The following is a 19,196-nucleotide window of genomic DNA, read 5'->3' as shown; positions in this document are numbered from 1 at the left end:
AAAATAAGAGTTGGCCTGACATTTGCCACAGCCCTTTTCAACCACTTTTGATTTGGTTTAATAAAATATATTGATGCCAAAAAGAGGGGCAAAGTGCTGTTTTTTAGAACGATTTGCCTCATGATTTATCAATTCGCACACAATTTTTCCATCCTTTTGACACATACAGTCTATATCGCTTTTGAGTTCAGCACTGATAAAGACATTGATATAGATACATTATATCTCTTTATTGATCTGTGCATTCTTGCATTCTCTTCAAGAGTGGGGAAACTTGTTTTTATAATGTTACGACATTCATTTTATTAAACATTATATGGAGTTTCTGCAGTGATTATAGACTCTGATTGACAGCCTATTTCTGGCAGTTACAGCATGGTGCCCGTAATGCACCACACCCCAGGTCATATAATGATTCCCATAGTGCAATATAACAATTACTGTATGATATTTTGAGAGCAAAGTCGACTTTTCTTCATGCTTTCAAACCAGATACTCCTAGCCTGGTCCCAGATCTGTGTGTGCTTCATTCCAAGTCCTTGATTGCATTCAGTTGTACAACTGACTAGGTATCCCCCTTTCCCTTCCTTTCCCTTTCCCTTGTCATGCAAAGAGTTGTGTCAATGAGTGGCATGACGGCATGAACAGACTGGTACCCAGGCTAAGACACTCCTACACTTTCTTTCTCATTGTGGGAGGATCTACAGAAAGCTCAGGTAGGCACCTTCCTTTTCTCTCACTTCTAACACGTCTGCAGTCATTCCAGTATGGCCACAGCCTCCTCTCCCCTCACAGACCACCTCCGCTGTTCGATCTGCACAGAGGTCTTCACTGAGCCTGTGTCTCTCAACTGCCAGCACACCTTCTGTAAGAGCTGCATCCAACAAAGCCTGAAGGCCCTTCAGCAATGTCCGTTGTGCGGATCTTGCCTATTCAGAGACTCAACCTTTGAAATCAACAAGCCTAAACCTAAACCTAGACTTAAACCTGAACCTGAAGGGGTGGAACAGTCTTACCGATCACGCTGAATGGAGACAGAGAACCACAGCAGGACAAGACATGTGTTCTAAACACAATGAAACCTTGCAATTGTTCTGTGATACAGACAAACGGCTCATCTGTGTTGTCTGCAGAGATGGGAGAGCCCACGAAGGACACAAGTTCAAGCCTGTGAAAGAGGCACAAGATGACATCATGGAGAAATTAGTCTCTGACTTAATCTACCTCCAAGAGGATATCAACATGGTGGTCAGGTTCCTGGAGAGCGAGCGAGGCATCACGGCGAACATGCGGGAGAGAAACGTCAGACTCAAAGCCGAGATAAGCTCCCAGTTTGAGGAGCTCAGAGAGCAGCTGAGACTGAGAGAGGAGCAGGCCATGAGGGAGATAGAGGATATGGACATGGACTTTGAGACTAAACTAACCGAGATAGAGGAAGTATTGGCGGAAGGCTGGGAGAGACAGGCCATCTTAAAGTCAGCGATGAACATTGCTGAGCCCAGGGAGTTCGTCATGTGGTGGACAGAAAAGGGTGAGGCCGAGGCGAGGCTGGTAAGGGAGGTTGGAAAACTGCAGGGACCTTTGATGAGGAAATGCCCCCCTCCCAGTCCACAGAAACCCTGGACAATCCTGGGCCTATCTGCTACACAGTCCAAACCATCCATCACACTCCCCAACTCAGTTATGATACAACATGGCCCAGCCGGGACAGAATTGCAGAGCCTGCTTGGCTTCCTGGACTCAGAGGGTCTGAAGAAAAGTCTTTCCAGAAGCATTTCTCAACCCACAGAGACCAAATCCAACCATTTATTCTTTAAAAAGAGTCATTCTAAAAAAGATAAGAGTAAATTTCATGTCAGTTTTTAGATGCTGAGTCATGTCTCAAAGTAACTTTCCTCTTTACAAACTGATTGTGCTCTTGTAATCTGATTACTTTTATTGATGTGATTGATTTGAATGAATAGTTTGTATTACTTAAAAAAAGTTTTATAATAATAGCTGTATTGATTTGAATTGTGGCACTGAGAAACAAATTATTGTGTGCAATTGAAATGTGTAAAGAAGCTCATATAAATTTTAGATTATATTTAGATTGAAGATTTCTTGTTAGATTTTAGCATTAGCAATTAATCATGCAGGTATAATGCACTCAATTCTCAAGATCAATGGATTTATATGAATACATTTGAAAAAGTGTCAAACTGTGACCTAAGCAAGGAAGCCATAAATATTTGAAAACATGGTATACAGTGCTAAACCTATTTTATTTATCCTCTACGGGATCGGTGTTTTTGGGCTTGGTGTTTTTGCTCAATATGCGATAATGTGACTAGAATGACGTTGTAAACAACAGACAACTTCCGGGACATAGATGTCTAATATGGGCAGAAAGATAAATTCTTGTTAATCTAATTTCAATATGCGATAATGTGACTAGAATGACGTTGTGAACAACAGACAACAGACTTTCCTGGACATAGACGTGGGCAGAAAGCTTAAATTCTTGTTATTCTAACTGCAGTGTTCAATTTACAGTAGCTATTACAGCAAAATCAAGTGAAAAATTACATCACTACACACTAATATTTTGTATCAAGTCTGCCAGGAGTTTGCCCAAATGCTCTGAATTGGTCAACTTATACATTTTCAAGTATATAACTATAGAGAGCATACAAAAATGCTATGGTAATAAATCATTTAAGTTAACACACTCCCAGGAATGTCATACATTAGCTTCCCTACAGAAAAAGCATTAACCTTCACACATCTAGATGGCTGGAAGGGGCAAGTGTGGAGCCAAAGACAGCAGTAGGGTCAAACTGTAGAACCAAGTTGCTACATTTTAAAGTATAAATGGATTTTATTTAAGAAAACTACACTACATTTTATCTCTGGGACCCTAAGGATGACAAATCAGAGCAAGATTACTGAATGTAAGTACATTATTTACCTTCAGAGGTGAATGTATCAAACCAGTTGTCATGCTAAAACTGTTTTGTTGTTGTGCACTATCCTCAAACAATAGCATGGTACTTTCAATCTGAAACTTGCACACATCTTGTGGACAACATATAAATTGCACCTAGAATCCTACATCACTGTCTGGCCTTTCTACTACATTTCAAAGACGATGCAAGAAAAAATAAAATAGAAAACACATTTTTTTTGTTTGTATTATATTTGAAGAGATCTAATGTGTTATATTCTCCTACATTAATTTCACATTTTCACAAACGTCAAAGTGTTTCCTTTCAAATGGTATCAATAATATGCATAACCTTGCTTCAGGTCCTGAGCTACCAGCAGTTAGATTTGCGTATGTCATTAGACGGTCCGATCCTTAAGTGGTTTAAACGAAACACGGCAAGTCACATCTATTTCTGAATTACCAACAAAATAATGTAGGCTATTATCTGTATAAGACACATCAACTTTGTAATGAATTACATATCACATATTTTAAACTCCCTGTACCAATGTCTATTTCCACAGCTCTATCAAGTCCAAAACATGAAGGCAATACCTACACACTACTCTGACATTACTCCCATTTATATTCCATTGGTCCTTCCACACCTACATCGTCATTGTCTGACCAATTTGGTTATCTCACTTTCATAATGATCATTTCATTAATGCGATAACAACCATGTGATTGTTGCCTGAAGTGAGTGAAATACATTTTGTCAGTACTGATCATTCTCTATGGTAAGTCTCATCACTACGGTTGAAATATATTTCTGTCCACTGGTTGGTTTTGTGTTGGTTTTGTCGTGCTGTTCCACTCTCCATAGGCCACTGTAGAAAGGACACTTAGAACAATGAGATAGATATTTCACCTGATGTATAAATGTGAAACAGCCGCTGGGGATTTCCACTCACTACCAAATATGGTAGTGAGAGGAAGCCCAATGTCCAGCAGTGGGAGAAGATGAAACAGCACTTTCATGCGTTTGCCAGCAGCTCTTCGCAATGCTTCAAGCAATGCTTCAAGCATTGTGCTATTTATGACTTCAAGCCTATCAACTCCCGAGATTAGGCTGGTGTAACCGATGTGAAATGGCTAGCTAGGTAGCCGGGAGCACGCTAATAGCGTTTCAGACGTCACTCGCTCTGAGACTTGGAGTAGTTGTTCCCCCTGCTCTGCATGGGTAACGCTGCTTCTAGGGTGGCTGTTGTCGATGTGTTGCTGGTTCGAGCCCAGGTAGGAGCGAGGAGAGGGACGAAAGCTATACTGTTACACTGGCAATACTAAAGTGCCTATAAGAACATCCAATAGTCAAAGGTATATGAAATACAAATCGTATAGACAGAAATAATCCTATAATTCCTATAATAACTACAACCTAAAACTTCTTACCAAACATAATCACCAACTTTCATATGTTCTCATGTTCTGCGCAAGGAACTTAAACGTTAGCTTTCTTACATGGCACATATTGCACTTTTACTTTCTTCTTCAACACTTTGTTTTTGCATGATTTAAACCAAATTGAACATGTTTCATTATTTATTTGATGCTAAATTGATTTTATTGATGTATTATATTAAGTTAAAATAAGTGTTCATTCAGTATTGTTGTAATTGTCATTATTACAACCCAAAAAAAAGTTGTCCTATTAATCGTTATCGGCATTTTTTGGTCCTCCAATAATCGGTATCGGTATCGGCGTTGAAAAATCATAATTGGTCGACCTCTAGTTTAAAGGCACAGTCAACTTAGTGTACATAAACTTCTGACCCACCGGAATTGTGATACCTTTAATTATAAGTGAAATAATCTGAAAAGTAAACAATTGTTGGAAGAATTACTTGTGTCATACACCAAGTAGATGTCCTAACCGACTTGCCAAAACTATCGTTTGTTAACAAGAAATTTGTGGAGTGGTTGAAAAACGAGTTTTAATGACTCCAACCTAAGTGTATGTAAATTCCAACTTCAACTGTATATAGAAGGTTCACTCATGACAGAAGTAAATTGGTATACATTGTGGATGGTTGATTTTCATTACCGTGGGAACTGTGTTATATTGTGCAAAAGCAAAAGGCAAAGCCTCCACAGTTAATACTAAAATGTTCTGTTATTTATCAGCTTTAATACATTAAGATCTTAGGTGAGAACAACGCAGGAATTATTATTTATTAACTAGACGTGTATATTCACATTTACACAATTGGTATACAGACAGCTGTTTAAAATGTTCAGACACCAGTGTAGCTATGGAATCATATTTATATGGGACACATACAGGCCATAAATAAACTAGCTACGCCATCAAAGATCTAATTAAAAGGCTAACTAGTTTATTCTGTTGTATGTTAAGTATTATATGCAGAGTAATTGCTCATTTTAAGTTGGGTGCGGTATTCAACACAACCACAGGTATAATAAGAACGAACACAATGGTCAGTTCTGGAACAAATGATAAAACGTCAGTTCCAGTACTACGGAATCATGGGAGATTGAGTTTCACAGTCCGTCACTCACAGCCAGACACTTTTATATCATGAAATAAATAGCTCAATAATTTGCTAAAAAGTATTCCTATGTGCTTATACACAATTGTTATTATTGATTGTCCTTTTACATAATTAATAAAGGCAAGCAGCTAGCTAAAAAGGACTAATGTTCACTGGGGTTGCATCCGGCAGGAACCAAAAAGCTAACGTTAGCATACAAGATACTATTGTGTAGTGCGAATAAATATAACTTACTGTCTACAAGATGAACCAATATACGTAACTGACTGAAATAAAATAAGAGTTGGCCTGACATTTGCCACAGCCCTTTTCAACCACTTTTGATTTGGTTTAATAAAATATATTGATGCCAAAAAAGAGGGGCAAAGTGCTGTTTTTTTAGAACGATTTGCCTCATGATTTATCAATTCGCACACAATTTTTCCATCCTTTTGACACATACAGTCTATATCGCTTTTGAGTTCAGCACTGATAAAGACATTGATATAGATACATTATATCTCTTTATTGATCTGTGCATTCTTGCATTCTCTTCAAGAGTGGGGAAACTTGTTTTTATAATGTTACGACATTCATTTTATTAAACATTATATGGAGTTTCTGCAGTGATTATAGACTCTGATTGACAGCCTATTTCTGGCAGTTACAGCATGGTGCCCGTAATGCACCACACCCCAGGTCATATAATGATTCCCATAGTGCAATATAACAATTACTGTATGATATTTTGAGAGCAAAGTCGACTTTTCTTCATGCTTTCAAACCAGATACTCCTAGCCTGGTCCCAGATCTGTGTGTGCTTCATTCCAAGTCCTTGATTGCATTCAGTTGTACAACTGACTAGGTATCCCCCTTTCCCTTCCTTTCCCTTTCCCTTGTCATGCAAAGAGTTGTGTCAATGAGTGGCATGACGGCATGAACAGACTGGTACCCAGGCTAAGACACTCCTACACTTTCTTTCTCATTGTGGGAGGATCTACAGAAAGCTCAGGTAGGCACCTTCCTTTTCTCTCACTTCTAACACGTCTGCAGTCATTCCAGTATGGCCACAGCCTCCTCTCCCCTCACAAATCAAATCAAATCAAATTTATTTATATAGCCCTTCGTACATCAGCTGATATCTCAAAGTGCTGTACAGAAAACCAGCCTACAACCCCAAACAGCAAGCAAAGCATGTGAAAGAAGCACGGTGGCTAGGAAAAACTCCCTAGGAAAAACTCCCTAGAAAGGGCAAAAACCTAGGAAGAAACCTAGAGAGGAACCAGGCTATGAGGGGTGGCCAGTCCTCTTCTGGCTGTGCAGGGTGGATATTATAACAGAACATGGTCAAGATGTTAAAATGTTAAAATGTTCATAAATGACCAGCATGGTCAAATAATAATAATCATAGTAGTTGTCGAGGGTGCAACAAGCACGTCCGGTGAACAGGTCAGGGTTCCATAGCCGCAGGCAGAACAGTTGAAACTGGAGCAGCAGCACGGCCAGGTGGACTGGGGACAGCAAGGAGTCATCATACCAGGTAGTCCTGAGGCATGGTCCTAGGGCTCAGGTCCTCCGAGAGAAAGACAGAAAGAGAGAAAGAGAGAAAGAGAGAATTAGAGAGAGCATATTTAAATTCACACAGGACACCGGATAAGACAAGCGAAATACTCCAGATGTAACAGACTGACCCTAGCCCCCTGACACATAAACTACTGCAGCATAAATACTGGAGGCTGAGACAGGAGGGATCAGAAGACACTGTGGCCCCATCCGATGATACCCCCGGACAGGGCCAAACAGGCAGGATATAACCCCACCCACTTTGCCAAAGCACAGCCCCCACACCACTAGAGGGATCTCTCCAACCACCAACTTACCGTCCTAAGACAAGGCCGAGTATAGCCCACAACGATCTCCGCCATGGCACAACCCAAGGGGGGGCGCCAACCCAGACAGGAAGACCACGTCAGTGACTCAACCCACTCAAGTGACGCACCCCTCCCATGGACGGCATGGAAGAACACCAGTAAGCCAGTGACTCAGCCCCTGTAAAAGGGTTAGAGGCAGAGAATCCCAGTGGAAAGAGGGGAACCGGCAAGGCAGAGACAGCAAGGGCGGTTCGTTGCTCCAGCCTTTCCGTTCACCTTCACACTCCTGGGCCAGACTATACTTAATCATAGGACCTACTGAAGAGATAAGTCTTCAGTAAAGACTTAAAGGTTGAGACTGAGTCTGCGTCTCTCACATGGGTAGGCAGACCATTCCATAAAAATGGAGCTCTATAGGAGAAAGCCCTACCTCCAGCCGTTTGCTTAGAAATTCTAGGGACAATTAGGAGGCCTGCGTCTTGTGACCGTAGCGTACGTGTAGGTATGTACGGCAGGACCAAATCGGAAAGATAGGTAGGAGCAAGCCCATGTAATGCTTTGTAGGTTAGCAGTAAAACCTTGAAATCAGCCCTTGCCTTAACAGGAAGACAGTGTAGGGAGGCTAGCACTGGAGTAATATGATCAAATTTTTGGGTTCTAGTCAGGATTCTAGCAGCCGTATTTAGCACTAACTGAAGTTTATTTAGTGCTATATCCAGGTAGCCGGAAAGTAGAGCATTGCAGTAGTCCAGCCTAGAAGTAACAAAAGCATGGATAAACTTTTCTGCGTCATTTTTGGACAGAAAGTTTCTGATTTTTGCAATGTTACGTAGATGGAAAAAAGCTGTCCTTGAAACAGTCTTGATATGTTCTTCAAAAGAGAGCTCAGGGTCCAGAGTAACGCCGAGGTCCTTCACAGTTTTATTTGAGACGACTGTACAACCATCCAGATTAATTGTCAGATTCAACAGAAGATGTCTTTGTTTCTTGGGACCTAGAACAAGCATCTCTGTTTTGTCCGAGTTTAAAAGTAGAAAGTTTGCAGCCATCCACTTCTTTATGTCTGAAACACAGGCTTCTAGCGAGGGCAATTTTGGGGCTTCACCATGTTTCATTGAAATGTACAGCTGTGTGTCGTCCGCATAGCAGTAAAATTTAACATTATGTTTTCGAATGACATCCCCAAGAGGTAAAATATATAGTGAAAACAATAGTGGTCCTAAAACGGAACCTTGAGGAACACCGAAATTTACAATTGATTTGTCAGAGGACAAACCATTCACAGAGACAAACTGATATCTTTCCGACAGATAAGATCTAAACCAGGCCAGAACTTGTCCATGTAGACCAATTTGGGTTTCCAATCTCTCCAAAAGAATGTGGTGATCGATGGTATCAAAAGCGGCACTAAGATCTCGGAGCACGAGGACAGATGCAGAGCCTCGGTCTGACGTCATTAAAAGGTCATTTACCACCTTCACAAGTGCAGTCTCAGTGCTATGATGGGGTCTAAAACCAGACTGAAGCGTTTCGTATACATTGTTTGTCTTCAGGAAGGCAGTGAGTTGCTGTGCAACAGCTTTTTCAAAAAATGTTGAGAGGAATGGAAGATTCGATATAGGCCGATAGTTTTTTATAATTTCTGGATCAAGATTCGGCTTTTTCAAGAGAGGTTTTATTACTGCCACTTTTAGTGAGCTTGGTACACATCCGGTGGATAGAGAGCCGTTTATTATGTTCAACATAGGAGGGCCAAGCACAGGAAGCAGCTCTTTCAGTAGTTTAGTTGGAATAGGGTCCAGTATGCAGCTTGAGGGTTTGGAGGCCATGATTATTTTCATCATTGTGTCAAGAGATATAGTACTAAAACACTTTAGTATCTCCCTTGATCCTAGGTCCTGGCAGAGTTGTGTAGACTCAGGACAATGGAGCTTTGGAGGAATACCCAGATTTAAAGAGGAGTCTGTAATTTGCTTTCTAATGATCATGATCTTTTCCTCAAAGAAGTTCATAAATGTATTACTGCTGAAGTGAAAGCCATCCTCCATTTGCGAAGGCTGCTTTTTAGTTAGCTTTGCGACAGTATCAAAAAGAAATTTCGGATTGTTCTTATTTTCCTCAATTAAGTTGGAAAAATAGGATGATCGAGCAGCAGTGAGGGCTCTTCGATACTGCACGGTACTGTCTTTCCAAGCTAGTCGGAAGACTTCCAGTTTGGTGTGGCGCCATTTCCGTTCCAATTTTCTGGAAGCTTGCTTCAGAGCTCGTGTATTTTCTGTATACCAGGGAGCTAGTTTCTTATGACAGATGTTTTTAGTTTTTAGGGGTGCAACTGCATCTAGGGTATTGCGCAAGGTTAAATTGAGTTCCTCGGTTAGGTGGTTAACTGATTTTTGTCCTCTGACGTCCTTGGGTAGGCAGAGGGAGTCTGGAAGGGCATCAAGGAATCTTTGGGTTGTCTGAGAATTTATAGCACGACTTTTAATGCTCCTTGGTTGGGGTCTGAGCAGATTATTTGTTGCGATTGCAAACGTAATAAAATGGTGGTCCGATAGTCCAGGATTATGAGGAAAAACAGTAAGATCCACAACATTTATTCCATGGGACAAAACTAGGTCCAGAGTATGACTGTGGCAGTGAGTAGGTCCAGAGACATGTTGGACAAAACCCACTGAGTCGATGATGGCTCCGAAAGCCTTTTGGAGTGGGTCTGTGGACTTTTCCATGTGAATGTTAAAGTCACCAAAAATTAGAATATTATCTGCTATGACTACAAGATCCGATAGGAATTCAGGGAACTCAGTGAGGAACACTGCATATGGCCCAGGAGGCCTGTAAACAGTAGCTATAAAAAGTGAGTGAGTAGGCTGCATAGATTTCATGACTAGAAGCTCAAAAGACGAAAACGTCATTGTTTTTTTTTTGTAAATTGAAATTTGCTATCGTAAATGTTAGCAACACCTACGCCTTTGCCGGATGCACGGGGGTATGGTCACTAGTGTAACCAGGGGGTGAGGCCTCATTTAACACAGTAAATTCATCAGGCTTAAGCCATGTTTCAGTCAGGCCAATCACATCAAGATTATGATCAGTGATTAGTTCATTGACTATAACTGCCTTGGAAGTGAGGGATCTAACATTAAGTAACCCAATTTTGAGATGTGAGGTATCACAATCTCTTTCAATAATGGCAGGAATGGAGGAGGTCTTTATACTAGTGAGATTGCTAAAGCGAACACCGCCATTTTTAATTTTGCCCAACATAGATCGAGGCACAGACACGGTCTCAATGGGGAAAGCTGAGCTGACTACGCTGATTGTGCTAGTGGCAGACTCCACTAAGCTGGCAGGCTGGCTAACAGCCTGCTGCCTGGCCTGCACCCTATTTCATTGTGGAGCTAGAGGAGTTAGAGCCCTGTCTATGTTCGTAGATAAGATGAGAGCACCCCTCCAGCTAGGATGGAGTCCGTCACTCCTCAACAGGCCAGGCTTGGTCCTGTTTGTGGGTGAGTCCCAGAAAGAGGGCCAATTATCTACAAATTCTATCTTTTGGGAAGGGCAGAAAACAGTTTTCAACCAGCGATTGAGTTGTGAGACTCTGCTGTAGAGCTCATCACTCCCCCTAACTGGGAGGGGGACAATTAATCGATGCCGACACATCTTTCTAGCTGATTTACACGCTGAAGCTATGTTGCGCTTGGTGACCTCTGACTGTTTCATCCTAACATCGTTGGTGCCGACGTGGATAACAATATCTCTATACTCTCTACACTCGCCAGTTTTAGCTTTAGCCAGCACCGTCTTTAGATTAGCCTTAACGTCGGTAGCCCTGCCCCCTGGTAAACAGTGTATGATCGCTGGATGATTAGTTTTAAGTCTAATACTGCGGGTAATGGAGTCGCCAATGACTAGGGTTTTCAATTTGTCAGAGCTAATGGTGGGAGCCGTCGGCGTCTCAGACCCCACAGCGGGAGGAGTAGAGACCAGAGAAGTCTCGGCCTCCGACTCCGACTCGCTTAATGGGGAGAACCGGTTGAAAGTTTCTGTCGGCTGAATAAGCGACACCGGTTGAGCATTCCTACAGCGTTTCCCTCCAGAAGCCATGAGAAAGTTGTCCGGCTGCGGGGACCGTGCGAGGGGGTTTATACTAACGTTACTATCTGTACTTACTGGTGGCACAGACGCTGTTTCATCCTTTCCTACACTGAAATTACCCTTGCCTAACGATTGCGTCTGAAGCTGGGCTTGCAGCACAGCTATCCTTGCCGTAAGGCGATCGTTCTCCTGTATATTATAAGGACAACGACTGCAATTAGAAGGCATCATGTTAATGTTACTTAGCTTCGGCTGTTTGAAGTCCTGACGAACCATGTCCAGATAAAACTTCCGGGGTGAAAAAGTTGAATGAAAAAAGTTGAGTGAGGGAAAAAGTAAAAATATACGGTAATGAAAAAGTAAAAAACCGTCAGGTAGCAAAGTAAGATCGGCAACAAAACGCACAGCAGCGTAAACAAGTCTGCAAGTTGTGACCACCTCCGCTGTTCGATCTGCACAGAGGTCTTCACTGAGCCTGTGTCTCTCAACTGCCAGCACACCTTCTGTAAGAGCTGCATCCAACAAAGCCTGAAGGCCCTTCAGCAATGTCCGTTGTGCGGATCTTGCCTATTCAGAGACTCAACCTTTGAAATCAACAAGCCTAAACCTAAACCTAGACTTAAACCTGAACCTGAAGGGGTGGAACAGTCTTCCGATCACGCTAAATGGAGACAGAGAACCACAGCAGGACAAGACATGTGTTCTAAACACAATGAAACCTTGCAATTGTTCTGTGATACAGACAAACGGCTCATCTGTGTTGTCTGCAGAGACGGGAGAGCCCACGAAGGACACAAGTTCAAGCCTGTGAAAGAGGCACAAGATGACATCATGGAGAAATTAGTCTCTGACTTAATCTACCTCCAAGAGGATATCAACATGGTGGTCAGGTTCCTGTAGAGCGAGCGAGGCATCACGGCGAACATGCGGGAGAGAAACGTCAGACTCAAAGCCGAGATAAGCTCCCAGTTTGAGGAGCTCAGAGAGCAGCTGAGACTGAGAGAGGAGCAGGCCATGAGGGAGATAGAGGATATGGACATGGACTTTGAGACTAAACTAACCGAGATAGAGGAAGTATTGGCGGAAGGCTGAGAGAGACAGGCCATCTTAAAGTCAGCGATGAACATTGCTGAGCCCAGGGAGTTCGTCATGTGTTGGTAAATGGAATGAGTAGAAGGGAGAGTCGGTCAAGGACTGATTCGGACAAGGCGCTAAATTATATGACAAGCGATAGTTTATTCAGAGTGAAGATATTTGGTACAGCGTGCACGGACTCGTTCCAGTAGCTCTGAGGGAGCCAGCGGAAGAGAGCCCCTAAAACAATTTGTTTACATGTTTTATACAACACAGAAAGTAGGTTGAGTCTTGAAGTCCCGATCCTCTGGTTGGCTCAGGTCCAGGCGTTGTCACCGTCGATTGGCTCCATCTGTTCATGCGTCTTCCTGCGATCTTGCACAATGTTCTGATGATGTTAGGTTTCTATCAAAGCTCTAAATCTGGGTGTGAGTGCCTTGGAAAAGCTATGGCATATGTGTGTGTGCGTGTTCCTGTTTTCACAGGGTCGGGCATGCCAGACACTGTTGCTGTTATCACGAGATGGGGCCCCCGCAGGCTTGTGGTTGGGCCAGTTCCTGTTATGTGCTGCAAGTGGAAACATCAGTTTGCTTGTGTAAGCTGCATTGAGACATAACTAGCTGGTTAGTGGAAAACGTGTAATAGCTATAATGCCTGGTAATAACGTAGTTAGCTTGGTGCATGTTGGAGGCACACTAAGTAGAAAATCTTACAAATTCTTACAAATCCCTCTCTTCACGTCTCCAAAGAGACGTGACATAAGCAGCTATAAGTAAAAACCCTCAGGCTCTTCCCAGTCTAAACTATTGTACCAGGTGGGCTCGTTATCACCCGGGAACTTAAAACCTTCACATTGAGGAGAGCCAACATTCATTTAATGCCCAGTATAAGGTAACTTTTCTGAGGCGTGACAGAAACAATGAAGCCCATGGCCAATATAAGGGAACTTTTTCTTAGGGAAAAAGTTTTAGATTCCCTCTCTTCACGTCTCAACCGAGACGTGACATAAAGTTAGACGTCTGAGTCCCCCACACCATGGTACGCAGATTCGTCCCCACTTCCCAGATCATCATAGTCCTCCCTCTCCCCTTCGGCTATCTCGTCGGGTTGCCTTCCCAGTTTCCTCAGCCAACAGGAGCCAGTTGTTAGAGGACCCGGAGATACCGGTAGCTATCTGGATGGTATCATCCACAGTTGGCGGGGAGGTAGCCAAAGTAACCGGACCCCATGCTCCGTCCTTCCTAGGCGCTGCCTCAGGAGATGAAATGTTGTCCTTCACCGTGATTGCTGTGTTGGAGTGCATGGTTAGTCAGTGTAGTCAGTGGAGCGTTTGTGGATCCTGTGGTTGGTGGGTTGTTGCACCAGCCATGTGAGAGTTCCTAAGGATACTCCAGTAATTATTATAAAAATAACAAACAGGGGAGCTGATATCCCCAGCCGCTCCCAGGGAGTAAGGTACCCCTTCCCTGGGCTAGACGCCTTAGGACGTGGAAAAGGGGGCTGTGGCCCCATTTCCCTCGTCTACTGGATCAGTGGTTGGGGTCGAATTAAGGGCGCTTAAGTCGGCCCTGGTTTCAGTCAAAGTTCTGGAGGGGGTTGGGGCTGGTGTGCAATGTGTCAGGTGGTGCCAAGGTGCGCCTGATTTACCTTTGACATGGACTGAGTGTGAAGTAACCTCCTTCACTTCGTACGGTCCAGTCCACCTGGGATCCTGCCACTTTCTCTTGTGGACCTTGATCCTTACCCAGTCACCAACTTTTACCCTTGGTGGTTCCGGCTCTCCCGACAGCTCCCCCTCTTGGACACGGTGTATCTGTTTGGAGAGAGCTGCAGACAATTCCGTCAATTTCCTCACATAGTCTGTCATACCTATCTAGTGCACATCAAGAGGGGGCATATGACCTCCCTCTCTTGGTGGGCCTGGCATAACCCTTCCTTTTTTAAACAAATGACTCTTGTTCTTCTCTACCTCCCGTCTCTAGCTACCTGCACTGCCTCTCTCAACCCACTCTCCATCGTGCTCAACTGGACCCTAGTCGGTGGCCCCCCTCCTAGATAACCTGCCTGCGTCCACTTCAACTTCAACCCCTCCCAAACCTTCTTTATCGACTTCCACTGCTCTTTTCCCCCTGACCTGTCCTGCATTTTCTGATCCAGAAAATCATTACATTTCAGTTTAGGAGTATTAGGGATCGCCATATTTAATTAATTTCGGTGTGGATGTGATATCAGTATATATGTTAGACTATCTGTCTGCACTTAGCCCGTCACTGAAAGTTATTTCAGCGATGTATCCTTGGAGACAATTACTCTGCCTTAGCTCAGAGCTCCTCCCTCGTGCATTCAGAATTTATGTGGTGTTAATTGTTAGAGGCAGACGTTATGGAGCATGCAATTTACCCTCACTCTCATACATTTCCACAGTTATTCAACATATTACATCAATTTAACATTTTTACACATACATTTTATCAGTTACATCAGTTTAAACACTTCTTAACATGTATTTTGTCTATTCCTCATCGGTCACAGCCGAACTATATGGAAAGTAATTTTCGTCCGAATTGGGTCTATTCCTCATCGGTCACAGCCGAACTATATGGAATAATTCCTCATCGGTCACAGCCGAACTATATGGAATGTAATTTTTGTCCAAATTGAGTCTATTCCTCATCGGTCACAGCCGAACTATATGGAATAGTGCATCCTAAATACTGGCGTATCTAACCCCAGGACGTATCTAACGTCAACACAAAATACTGGCGTATCTAACCCCAGGACGTATCTAACGTCAACACAAAATACTGGCGTCTCTAACCCCAGGACGTATCTAACGTCAACACAAAATACTGGCGTCTCTAACCCCAGGACGTATCTAACGTCAACACAAAATATTTGACCCGATATCCTTACTTGACTATCACATTGTCATTTTATGCCTAAATTTAAACAAGAATTCTTACCCATACTCGGTACCACTGATCAGAATTTAGATATACCTATTCGACAATATGCAAAGTTTGATTTAACAGGTTTTGCTTACCTTTGTTTTAAGGCGCCTGGTGATCAGTTTCCCGAGTTGAGTAGAATGGTTGTCCTCCCCCGGAATTTCACCCGTCCTCCACGAACCGTCCTTGCCTCAATTCGCCCTCTCTCATCCACTCCAACCAGTCTGGTTCAATTATTTAGTGAACCATCCTCTGCTACCAAGTTTCTGTTGGTAAATGGAATGAGTAGAAGGGAGAGTCGGTCAAGGACTGATTCGGACAAGGCGCTAAATTATATGACAAGTGATAGTTTATTCAGAGTGAAGATATTTGGTACAGCGTGCACGGACTCGTTCCAGTAGCTCTGAGGGAGCCAGCGCAAGAGAGCCCCTAAAACAGTTTGTTTACATGTTTTATACAACACAGAAAGTAGGTTGAGTCTTGAAGTCCCGATCCTCTGGTTGGCTCAGGTCCAGGCGTTGTCACCGTCGATTGGCTCCATCTGTTCATGCGTCTTCCTGCGATCTTGCACAATGTTCTGATGATGTTAGGTTTCTATCAAAGCTCTAAATCTGGGTGTGAGTGCCTTGGATAAGCTATGGCATATGTGTGTGTGCGTGTTCCTGTTTTCACAGGGTCGGGCATGCCAGACACTGTTGCTGTTATCACGAGATGGGGCCCCCGCAGGCTTGTGGTTGGGCCAGTTCCTGTTATGTGCTGCAAGTGGAAACATCAGTTTGCTTGTGTAAGCTGCATTGAGACATAACTAGCTGGTTAGTGGAAAACATGTGTAATAGCTATAATGCCTGGTAATAACGTAGTTAGCTTGGTGCATGTTGGAGGCACACTAAGTAGAAAATCTTACAAATTCTTACACATGTGGTGGACAGAAAAGGGTGAGGCCGAGGCGAGGCTGGTAAGGGAGGTTGGAAAACTGCAGGGACCTTTGATGAGGAAATGCCCCCCTCCCAGTCCACAGAAACCCTGGACAATCCTGGGCCTATCTGCTACACAGTCCAAACCATCCATCACACTCCCCAACTCAGTTATGATACAACATGGCCCAGCCGGGACAGAATTGCAGAGCCTGCTTGGCTTCCTGGACTCAGAGGGTCTGAAGAAAAGTCTTTCCAGAAGCATTTCTCAACCCACAGAGACCAAATCCAACCATTTATTCTTTAAAAAGAGTCATTCTAAAAAAGATAAGAGTAAATTTCATGTCAGTTTTTAGATGCTGAGTCATGTCTCAAAGTAACTTTCCTCTTTACAAACTGATTGTGCTCTTGTAATCTGATTACTTTTATTGATGTGATTGATTTGAATGAATAGTTTGTATTATTTAAAAAAAGTTTTATAATAATAGCTGTATTGATTTGAATTGTGGCACTGAGAAACAAATTATTGTGTGCAATTGAAATGTGTAAAGAAGCTCATATAAATTTTAGATGATATTTACATTGAAGATTTCTTGTTAGATTTTAGCATTAGCAATTAATCATGCAGGTATAATGCACTCAATTCTCAAGATCAATGGATTTATATGAATACATTTGAAAAAGTGTCAAACTGTGACCTAAGCAAGGAAGCCATAAATATTTGAAAACATGGTATACAGTGCTAAACCTATTTTATTTAGCCTCTACGGGATCGGTGTTTTTGGGCTTGGTGTTTTTGCTCAATATGCGATAATGTGACTAGAATGATGTTGTAAACAACAGACAACTTCCGGGACATAGATGTCTAATATGGGCAGAAAGCTTAAATTCTTGTTAATCTAATTTCAATATGCGATAATGTGACTAGAATGACGTTGTGAACAACAGACAACAGACTTTCCTGGACATAGACGTGGGCAGAAAGCTTAAATTCTTGTGTTCAATTTACAGTAGCTATTACAGCAACAAAGTACCATGCTATTGTTTGAGGATAGTGCACAACAACAAAACACTTTTAGCATGACAACTGGTTTGATACATTCACCTCTGAAGGTAAATAATGTACGTACATTCAGTAATCTTGCTCAGATTTGTCATCCTTAGGGTCCCAGAGATAAAATGTAGCGTAGTTTTATTTGGTAAAATCCATTTATACATTAAAATGTAGCAACTGGGTTCTACAGTTTGACCCTACTCCATTTACATTTACGTCATTTAGCAGACGCTCCTGTCCAGAGCGACGTACAAATTGGTGCATTCACCTTATGATATTGTCACGTCCTGACCAGCAGATGGAGCTAGTGTTTTAGTTTTGGGGTCAGGACGTGGCATGTTTGTGTTGGTTAAATGTTGGGTGGATGATTGGGACTTCCAATTGAAGGCAGGTGTTTATAGTTGCCTTTGATTGGAAGTCCTATATAGGTGTGTGTGTTTTTCTTTGGGGTTGTGGGTGGTTGTTTTTTGCACTGCGTTTCTAGCCTGCAGAACTGTAACTGTTGTTACTTTGTTTGAATTGTTAAGTGGATGCTTTACTCCTTTATTTTAATTAAAGATGAGTATTCACATACCTGCTGCGCCTTGGTCCATTTCTACAGAAGACAGCCGTTACAGAACCACCCACCAAAGGACCAAGCAGCAGAAGAGGAGGAAGCCACAGGAGAGAGAAAGGGAACAATGGACATGGGAGGACGTCCTGGACGGCAAGGGAGCCTACACCTGGGAAGAGATCCTGTCCGGAAGGGATCGCCTCCCATGGGAACAGGTGGAGGCACTCAGGAGAGTGGAGGCAGCTGGACAGAGGAACCATCGGGAACGTTACGCTGGAACACGGTTGGCTAGGAAACCCGAGAGGCAGCCCCAAGATTTTTGTTGGGGGGGGCACACGGGTAGCTTGGCCAGGCCAGGGAGGAGCAGTAAGCCAGCTACCGGTGACTACAGGGAGGTGCGTACGAGGTGGAGGGCGCCATGTTACGCTGAGGTATGCACCATCTCGCCTATACGGACGCACAGCCCAGTTCGCCCAGTACCAGCGCCCCGCAGGTGCCAGGGCAAGGTGAGCATCGAGCCGGAAGGGGGGATGCCAACCCTACAATCAAGACCGCCAGCGCGCCCTTTCGGTCCGGTGTTTCCCGCCAGACGCACTAGCATGGAGGTGCGTGTCTCCAGGCTGGCACGTCCTATACCAGCCCCACGCATCAGGAGTCTAGTGTGTCAACCCAGCTTCGCCAGTCAACAGTCGTCAGTGCTGCCCGCCAGTCAACAGTCGTCAGAGCTGCCCGCCAGTCAACAGTCGTCAGAGCTGCCCGCCAGTCAACAGTCGTCAGAGCTGCCCGCCAGTCAACAGTCGTCAGAGCTGCCCGCCAGTCAACAGTCGTCAGAGCTGCCCGCCAGTCAACAGTCGCCAGAGAGGCCAGACTGCCCTGAACTGCCAGGGTGGCCAGACTGCCCTGAACTGCCAGGGTGGCCAGACTGCCCTGAACTGCCAGGGTGGCCAGACTGCCCTGAACTGCCAGGGTGGCCAGACTGCCCTGAACTGCCAGGGTGGCCAGACTGCCCTGAACTGCCAGGGTGGCCAGACTGCCCTGAACTGCCAGAGGTGCCCGCCTGCCCGGATCTGCCAGGGTGCCCTGCCTGTCAGGATCGGCCCGAGTGGCCCTCCTGCCCTCCGGCCCAGCCCGAGGGGCCCTCCTGCCCTCCGGCCCAGCCCGAGTGGCCCTCCTGCCATCCGGCCCAGCCCGAGTGGCCCTCCTGTCCCCCGGCCCAGCCCGAGTGGC

At 44.0% G+C, this 19,196-nt stretch overlaps 1 long non-coding RNA gene across 1 annotated transcript; it reads right to left on the bottom strand.

Annotated features, from left to right (window-relative positions):
- Window positions 1-209: 209 nt before the first annotated feature.
- Window positions 210-17,711, bottom strand: LOC123742440 (uncharacterized). Its single transcript, XR_006769595.1, has 2 exons — window positions 11,865-17,711; window positions 210-800 (listed from the first exon to the last, which is right to left on the bottom strand). It is a non-coding gene; the product is annotated as an uncharacterized lncRNA (long non-coding RNA).
- Window positions 17,712-19,196: the final 1,485 nt, after the last annotated feature.

This window comes from Salmo salar, chromosome ssa04 (assembly GCF_905237065.1).
Source record: "Salmo salar chromosome ssa04, Ssal_v3.1, whole genome shotgun sequence".
Lineage (NCBI taxonomy): Eukaryota > Metazoa > Chordata > Actinopteri > Salmoniformes > Salmonidae > Salmo > Salmo salar.
Note: the sequence above shows the minus strand (reverse complement) of the source record. Positions and strands in the feature narration are given on the sequence as shown.